The 7,961-nt window shown below is 50.9% G+C and overlaps 1 long non-coding RNA gene across 1 annotated transcript in view; it reads right to left on the bottom strand.

Annotated features, from left to right (window-relative positions):
* Positions 1–949: 949 nt before the first annotated feature.
* Positions 950–7,961, bottom strand: part of LOC137419181 (uncharacterized) — a 90,320-nt gene continuing 83,308 nt past the window's right edge. The window contains exon 3 of the long non-coding RNA XR_013622026.1: positions 950–1,018. This is a non-coding gene — a long non-coding RNA (uncharacterized LOC137419181). The remainder of the gene's footprint in view (positions 1,019–7,961) is intronic.

Below are 7,961 nucleotides of genomic sequence, written 5' to 3'. Positions count from 1 at the left end.
TTGATGAAGCACCACAGCTTGGTCAATGGGAATTTGGTTCTTAAAACCGCATAGAGTGTAAGACGGCCAATGGATTGGCAGGGAAAGACCCCAGGTAGTGTAAAGTGTGTTAATGTCATTTAGGAAGTAGTTAGGATTGAAATCTCCTCGCACCATCTACATCCACTCACCTGAGGTGACAAAACTCCACACCATGCCATGTTTTTATTATTTTTGTGCAAATGTTTGGATTGTGAGACGCATAATGACGTGGGTGTGACATTGTGTTGATGTTCCATCTCTCCCTCCTTATGAGGATTGATGATGAATTTGGATGATGGCAAATTTGGTTCGACAATGGGATTGTGACGAATTTGGTATAGGGGAGATATGGGGAAGATGTGACGGTAGCGACGGATTTGTAAATTGTAGTGTAATGTGTAGATTTTGTAAATACGGGGGTAAGGGGCGAGGGTAGAACAGGTGACGGGTGGGGTGACGTACGATAGGGACGAGCCTTTCTCCGCTCAGTCTCCAGGCGCACCTCACCTTGCATTGCCTTCATTGATGTGTACCCTTGTGACCTTACCCCTCGCTCACCTGTCTTCTCTGTCTTCCTTACCCGACCCGAGGATCGTGCTCTCTGGGCATTGAGGGGGAGCGTGCGGGGGGCCGTGTCTGTGCGCCCGAAACTCTCGCAACCACACCTGCCTGCATACACGCACCACTTATGGACCACGGTCTGTGGCCAAGCACCACTTATGGACCCCACGGGTTGGGGCATGGCCCCTCTGCTGGGACCGGACACGATGGCCCAAGAAGATCACAAAGAATTGAAAGACAACATCAGGAAGAACAACGGCCAGCAGAGGGAGCCGAAGAACAAGACCACCAGTGTTGTTTTTATTTGAACTGTGATGACTGTGCACTGATTGGTGCTTTATGGTGCTTTGGTGTTTTGGTGCTCTTTATTGGTGCTGGTGCATCGATGCAGTGCATGCTGTCTCCTCCCCTCCCACAGGAATTTCTTTTTGTTTCCCTAAAAAAAAAAAATCACAGGTCCTGGGTTGCGTTTTGTAAATAGTCCAATTAACGTCACTTGTAAATAATGCTCCCCACCATTCATGTTTAGTTTGAAAATAATTCCGCAATTCGGTTATCCTGTGGGCGCGAATCTGTTAGGTAGGGTGCAATGCAGCAGAGGGACATACTTATTTGTGTTTTAAAATTGTCGCACTCAGGGTCAGGTTAATTGTAGAGGGAATTACACCTACGTGCCACATTAAGCTAAATTTTTATAGGCCCGGGCCGTGCCTGAAGGAAGGAGGGTGCAGTGTAACGGATTTGAGAATCCTGTGATTTTTGTAAATACCACCCTTTGTAAATGGCATGATCTGTGTAAATACCTCCATAATTGCAAAGGTCAAAGGTCGTCCCCTTAGTTAAGTCATCGCATACACCTAGCCAATCTTAGAACCTCTAAATAGTTATTCTCTTATTCTATGTAGTTTAAGGCTCTGTTGCCCAGTAATTGACACTCCATTGCACCGAATCAAATAAGGATAGCTCCCCTTCAATAATTACATTTCCCAGCCAAACTCTCCCTCTCTGGGTAAAGCAGCTTGACAAGCATGGGGTGCGCGCCCTCTCAACTGGCCTGGGTTTGGAAGCGGCGTTCGCTGCTATGATGAATATGTGCTCCGTGCTCTGTTTGGACAGGAAGGGCGGGGTCGCCGAAAAGAGGCAAGCCCAGGGTGCGCCACGAGGGGCGGGGCTGTTCAGCCCCATGCCCAAATAAGGATAAAAGCCCGTGGCTCGCCACGAGGGGCACGCTGTTCGACTCCATGCCCAAATAAGGTAGCAAGCCCGTGGCATTGCCATATAAGGTCACGAAACAGAGCACGGGGGAGGGCGGTACCCAAACGGACGAGGGCGTGACACACCCGCGCTTGATATATGCGTGCGACAAATCACGCAAGAAGAAGGAGAGCAAGAGAGGAGATACCAGAGCACATGAGAGAGGTACCAGAGAGGAAAACCAGAGGACACACGAGAAGAGAACGTGCTGCTGAACGGGTACGAGAGCTGGGTTCGAGGCTGGAGAGGAGAATCCCAGCACGACCGACAAAGAGAGAGAGAGAGAGAGTCGTGGGTCGGGACGCAACCTCTTATCATCATTCTTATCATCATTCCCCGTGTAAGTCTGATTGTCATCCGTCCTTGATGTTGTCTGGGTTATAAGTAAGACTGTATAGATAAGCTAGAAATTGCACTGTGTCCTTCTGATCCTTCCATTTCCCTGTAAATTACATTTCATTTCTTTTCTGCTTTGGTTGTGTGTAAATAATAATAAATCCTGTTCTTCCTACCTTGCCTTCTTTCCTTCACATCCGTTCGTCCTTGTCTTTTCCATCTTTGAATACCTGTGGCACGATTTGGCCAACGTTTCGGAATCGGGTTAGTAAATGCTAATGGTTCGTGCCGCGGCTGCTAATCCGCTCGGCAATTAACATCTTGTCGGCGGTCGCGAACGAGGTTGCTCACCTGCCTTCCCTGGAGGGAGCTGAGCAGCTTCAGGAGCGGAGACGGCCAGTGAAAATAGAAGGGGGACTAACCTCCCCCCCCCTAAGGGGAGTGCCCTACTCCATTTCCGCAACAATATATATATATATATATATATATATATATATATATATATATATATATATACATATATATATATATACATATATATATATATATACATATATATATATATATATATATATATATATATATATATATATATATATTGTTGTGGTTTTGTGTTTTACAAATAAAGGTTAATTTCCCCTCATAGTTTAGTCACACTACAACACGTAGCCTCGCGATAGTTCAGTTATTTCATAGTAAATGTAAGCGTAGTCCTTTTCCTGTGTTAGTTTTGCGTTGAGTAGAATAATGAGAGTTAGGTTTCCTTCCAATGCTTTATGCTGCCTCGATGCTTTGAGTTTTGGCACAAAGTACCACGAGGCCGGCCTGAACAAGTCGATCCAGGCCGAAGGAAGGCGGGGCAGGAGAAGTGGGAGTGACCGGTAAGCACGAGCCGCAAATCAGGGCTCGAGGGGAGTGGCTTAGCACTGCGGCAAAAGGCGTGGTTTGGAACATTCGATACAGGCCAGGGTGTGGCAATATAACCCTGTGCCCGAAGCCCCCACCTCAGTAGTTGTGAGAGTCGGTTCGTAGCGCCAAGTTGTGGGAAGGGGGGCAGACGAGTAACAAGTTGAGTTCGCGGTTGAGCTTGAGTGAGATCCTCCGTTGAGTTACGAGAGTGAAAGCGTGCCATTGTATTAATCGCGCTGTGAAGGACCGCCGTGCCAGGCGAGAGACGTGCATCTTTTCCTGCCTGCCTTGGTTCGAGATACGCGCTGCGAGGATCCCTCCCGCCGCCTGCCTGCCTTCGTCGGGGGACGTGCTGTGGCCGCAAGAGGGCCACGCTGGGTGAGCTGTTCCTGAACGACCAAGCCGGCATGTTCAGCGCATGAACATTTCCTTCCTTCATCCCCCTGTGAGTGTGAACGGGCCCATTGTCTGGGTAATAAGTTAAGACTGACTAAGTTCTGCCCTGTGTCTCTGCTTCTTCTACCAATTATTGTTTAAATAATAATTATTAAACCTGTTATTTCTTTGATTCGATCGCTTTTGTCTCTCCACCTCTCCGCCGTGTCGGAATTCACCACGGACATCCGGCACGTCGCCGGCAAAGACAACGCCGTGGCCGACTGTCTTTCTCGGGCCAGCGCGAACGCGGTCCACCTCGGCGTAGACTTCGTGCTCATGGCGGCCAACCAGACCACCGACGCCTCGGTGCAGGCCCTCCGGGCGGCGGACACGGGCCTCCGCCTGGCCGACATCCCCTTCGTGGGCACCGTCCTGCTCTACGACGTCTCCCAGGGCCAGCCTCGCCCCATCGTGCCCGTTTCCTGGCAGCGCCGCATCTTCGCCTCCATCCACGGCCTTTCTCACCCTGGCCGGAAAGCTTCTCAGAAGCTGGTGTCGGCGCGTTTCGTCTGGCACGGCCTTCGACGGAACGTCCGCGACTGGGCCAACGCCTGCATGGCCTGCCAGCGGGCCAAGGTCCACCGCCACACCCAGGCCCCGCTAGCACCTTTCACCGTGCCTGCACGGCATTTCGACCACGTCCACGTGGACCTGGTGGGTCCCCTGCCCCCATCGCGGGGGTTCACCCACCTGCTCACCATGGTGGACAGGACCACCAGGTGGCCGGAGGCCGTACCCCTCACCTCCACCACCACCGCCGACGTGGCGCAGGCGTTCATCGCCACCTGGGTCGCGCGCTTCGGCGCACCGGCGGACATCTCGTCTGACCGCGGCCCACAGTTCACGTCCGAACTTTGGGGCGCGGTCGCCCGCTCGTTGGGGGTCATGCTGCACCGCACCACGGCCTACCACCCCCAAGCCAACGGGTTGTGCGTGCGGTTTCACCGCTCCATGAAGGCCGCACTCATGGCCGGCCTTCAGGACGACGGTTGGACCGACCGGCTGCCGTGGGTCCTTTTGGGCCTCCGCACGGCCCCCAAGGAGGACCTCCAGGCGTCCGCCGCTGAGCTCGTCTAAGGCCAGCCGCTCCGCGTCCCGGGCGAGTTCGTGCCCGACGCTACCAGTCCCTGGTCCGCCGCACACCAGCGCTCGGACCTCCAGGAGGCCGCCCGACGATTTGCCCCCGTGCCAACGTCCCACCACGGTGGCCCCCAGTCCTACGTCCCCCCGGCGCTTCGCACAGCGGAGTACGTCTTTGTGCGTCATGACGCGCACCGGGGGCCACTCCGGCCACCATACGACGGGCCCTTCCGGGTCCTGTGACGAGGCGACAAGTCCTTCGTCGTCGACGTCGGCGGCCGGTCGGACCGGATCTCTGTGGACCGCCTCAAACCGGCGCACGTGGACGTCGACCGACCACCACGGTTGGCCCTTCCTCCGCGGCGAGGCCGCCCCCCCATCCACAGTTCCCCCCGCTCGACCACCCACCACCGGATCGCACCCCCCCCCCCCCCCCACGGCCCTCCAGGGGTCGCTTCGGCCGGGTCATCCGGACCCCCCTTAAATTGACCCTGCCAGTGCAGGTCGATTCTGGAGGGGCGTGTGTAGCGGTTCCCGCTGAATGCACACAATCGCCTTGCACCTGCCAGGACGCGGCCAGGGCGCGATCGCCATGCCGGGCTCGTCCGGACGGGCCCAGACGCGCCTCTCCTGGGCATGCCCGGACTCGCTGTTCCCGGGCACGCCCGAACCTCCCGGGCACGCCCGGTCTCGTCTTTCCCGGGCATGCCCGCTCTCGCCTTTCCAGGGCTCGCCCAGAGTGCCCGGGCACGCCCAGCCTCGACTTGCCAGGCCGCGTCCAGGATGCCCGGGCATGTCCAGACTCGCCTTTCCAGGGCTCGCCCAGAGCGTCCGGGCATGCCCGCTCTCGCCTTTCCAGGGCTCGCCCAGAGTGCTCGGGCACGCCCAGCCTCGACTTGCCAGGCCGCGTCCAGGACGCCCGGGCATGTCCAGACTCGCCTTTCCAGGACTCGCCCTTGACACCCGGGCATGCCCGGTCTCGGTTTTCCCGGGCATGCCCGTACTCGGTTTTCCCGGGCAAACGCCCCGGCATAAATGTGTATATATATTGCTGCCCGATAAACGGGCTTGGGAGAATACCTGAGCTGTTTTGTTTCAATAAAGCAACTCGGACGAATTCCGTCTTTGGTCGCGTCAATTCTTTCGACTCGCGTTGGAGCGCAGATCCTTCAATATATATATGTATATATATATATATATATATATATATATATATATATATATATATATATATACATATATATATATATATATATATATATATATATATATATATATATATATATATATATATATATATATATATATATATATATATATATATATAGATAGATATATATATATAGATAGATATATATATATATATATTCATGATAAACATTTGTCGACATCATTGTACTTTTACATGAATTACAAGGACATTAGTAGAAAATGGACAAACATATGGGATGTGGCATTTGAACCTGGTTTCCATGCATCATGATCCAGGTTCAGATGGGAATGATATTTTGCCAACTGGCGGTATTTTATTCAGACGATCAGGATCTTGGGCGAGACCGTTCCTCTGCCACCCAGGTAACTGTCACTACATGTCAGCACCTGATGTTTTGGATTGATTGATGTCCAGAAATTCTACTTTGGTGTTATGTCGTCAACGTCCGTGATCAGCACGACCGGCAGGTCGTATGATAAACATACAAAGCATGAATGGGAATGAACGAGGGCAGCTAAAGGAAATTGAAAGGATACGGAACATTGTCAAAAATCCATTCGAGAAAATGAATAATGGTGTTTTGAGAGCTTATCAAACCTCTATAATGGTGCGAAATGGTCTCATGTTGTTCGGGAGGGAGCCGAGAGCTGCCTCATCCTCCAGGCCTGGATTATTGATTCGCTGTATGTATCCCATAGCAACGGTTACCATGGCGACGATGCAATAAAACGAGGCTCAGATTGGAGAAAGAGAGGGTCATGAAGCTACCTTTTTCATGTGCCTTGACTCCGGAGCCTTGCGGTACCCCACTCTAAGGACACCTGTTTTCAGTGGAAATGGATGTTCTTGTTTGATTTACAGAAGCCAAGAAACAATGTGGACCTCGAATTATATAATATGTGCTCATTAACTAAGTTATAATATGCTTTGCTCCCTTAACGTGGAAACTACATTAACTGGCAATAATTGCTTTCAGGAGAGTCGATTCTTAACCCAGCATTGTCAGAGAAACGTCTGTGTGGTTTAATTGCGAAAGAAGAGAAAACTAGAGCTATTGTACATGAACACATTCATATAGGAGTCGTGTAGGACTGCAATACGATGGTATACAATGTCCATTTATGCTCGGATATTGAAAACGTGTTGTTTTATCAAATGTTGGAATAAGCTCGATGATGATCTGGTTCATCCTACGTTTTACCCACACATACTTGCCACCCATGGAGCCCAGCGGTACAGCTCATTGTTAAAGGGTTTCAAGTGCGCATGAACGGCCCGATGCACACAGTATGAATAACGATTGAACGAACCAAAGTGCTTTCACAAGAATGCTCAAGCGAGATGCTGGCCTCAGGAGTTGCGAGAAACTCGTTAAAATATCAGCTATCTTCTGGAGCATGGGCAACAAAATAAATATCTTCTGGAACATGGGCAACATCCTCATAGAATCACATATATATATATGTATAATGTATATACAGTATGTGTGTTGGTGTTGATACTTGATATAGGCTTATGCATGGTGAACGAGCTTTGTTGCAACTGGTCTCGTTGTCCGACCAGAAATGATACCACTGACTGAGTGAGCAGCACATTTCCATTGCCTTCACAGCCTGGTGTTGGCTTAGTGGTTAGGGTGCCGGCTTAGGATCCTGGGTTAGCATCCCGGTCGATCACTGAATTAACGCCAGGGGGGTTGACTTCGCCTGTCATCCTTCCGAGGTCCGCAAATTGAGTACCAGTTCACTGGTAATTCCTTTTCTATATATATATTTTATATAATGCGCACAGTATATAATATTATTATTTTTATTACGAGTACACCCGCACACTACGGGAGTAGCAAGAGTCATTCCTCTTTGGGGTATATAGATTACAGCCGACCTATGGTCGGGTCTCAAGAACATTGGGTGTGTTCATTTACCAAGTTTCTTGTGGAGAGATCGCCAAGTGGTTTAAGCATTCGAGCAAGCACTCCATTCAAAACAGTTAAGGAGCAGCTGGCTTGGCTGCTTGGTAAAGGAGCACAACCCAAGCTTCTCCCTTTCAGTTTTGTATTAAACAGCAGGAGCGAGTTTCAAAAGTTCGCTACAAAAAACGCCACAGTGGCAGCAGAAAGGGCCATGTTATTAACCCAAAATTTGTGGGT

Source organism: Myxine glutinosa, chromosome 1 (genome assembly GCF_964187855.1).
Source record: "Myxine glutinosa chromosome 1, kmMyxGlut1.1, whole genome shotgun sequence".
Lineage (NCBI taxonomy): Eukaryota > Metazoa > Chordata > Myxini > Myxiniformes > Myxinidae > Myxine > Myxine glutinosa.
The sequence above is the reverse complement of the archived record's forward strand: the minus strand, read 5'-3'. Positions and strand labels throughout refer to the sequence as shown.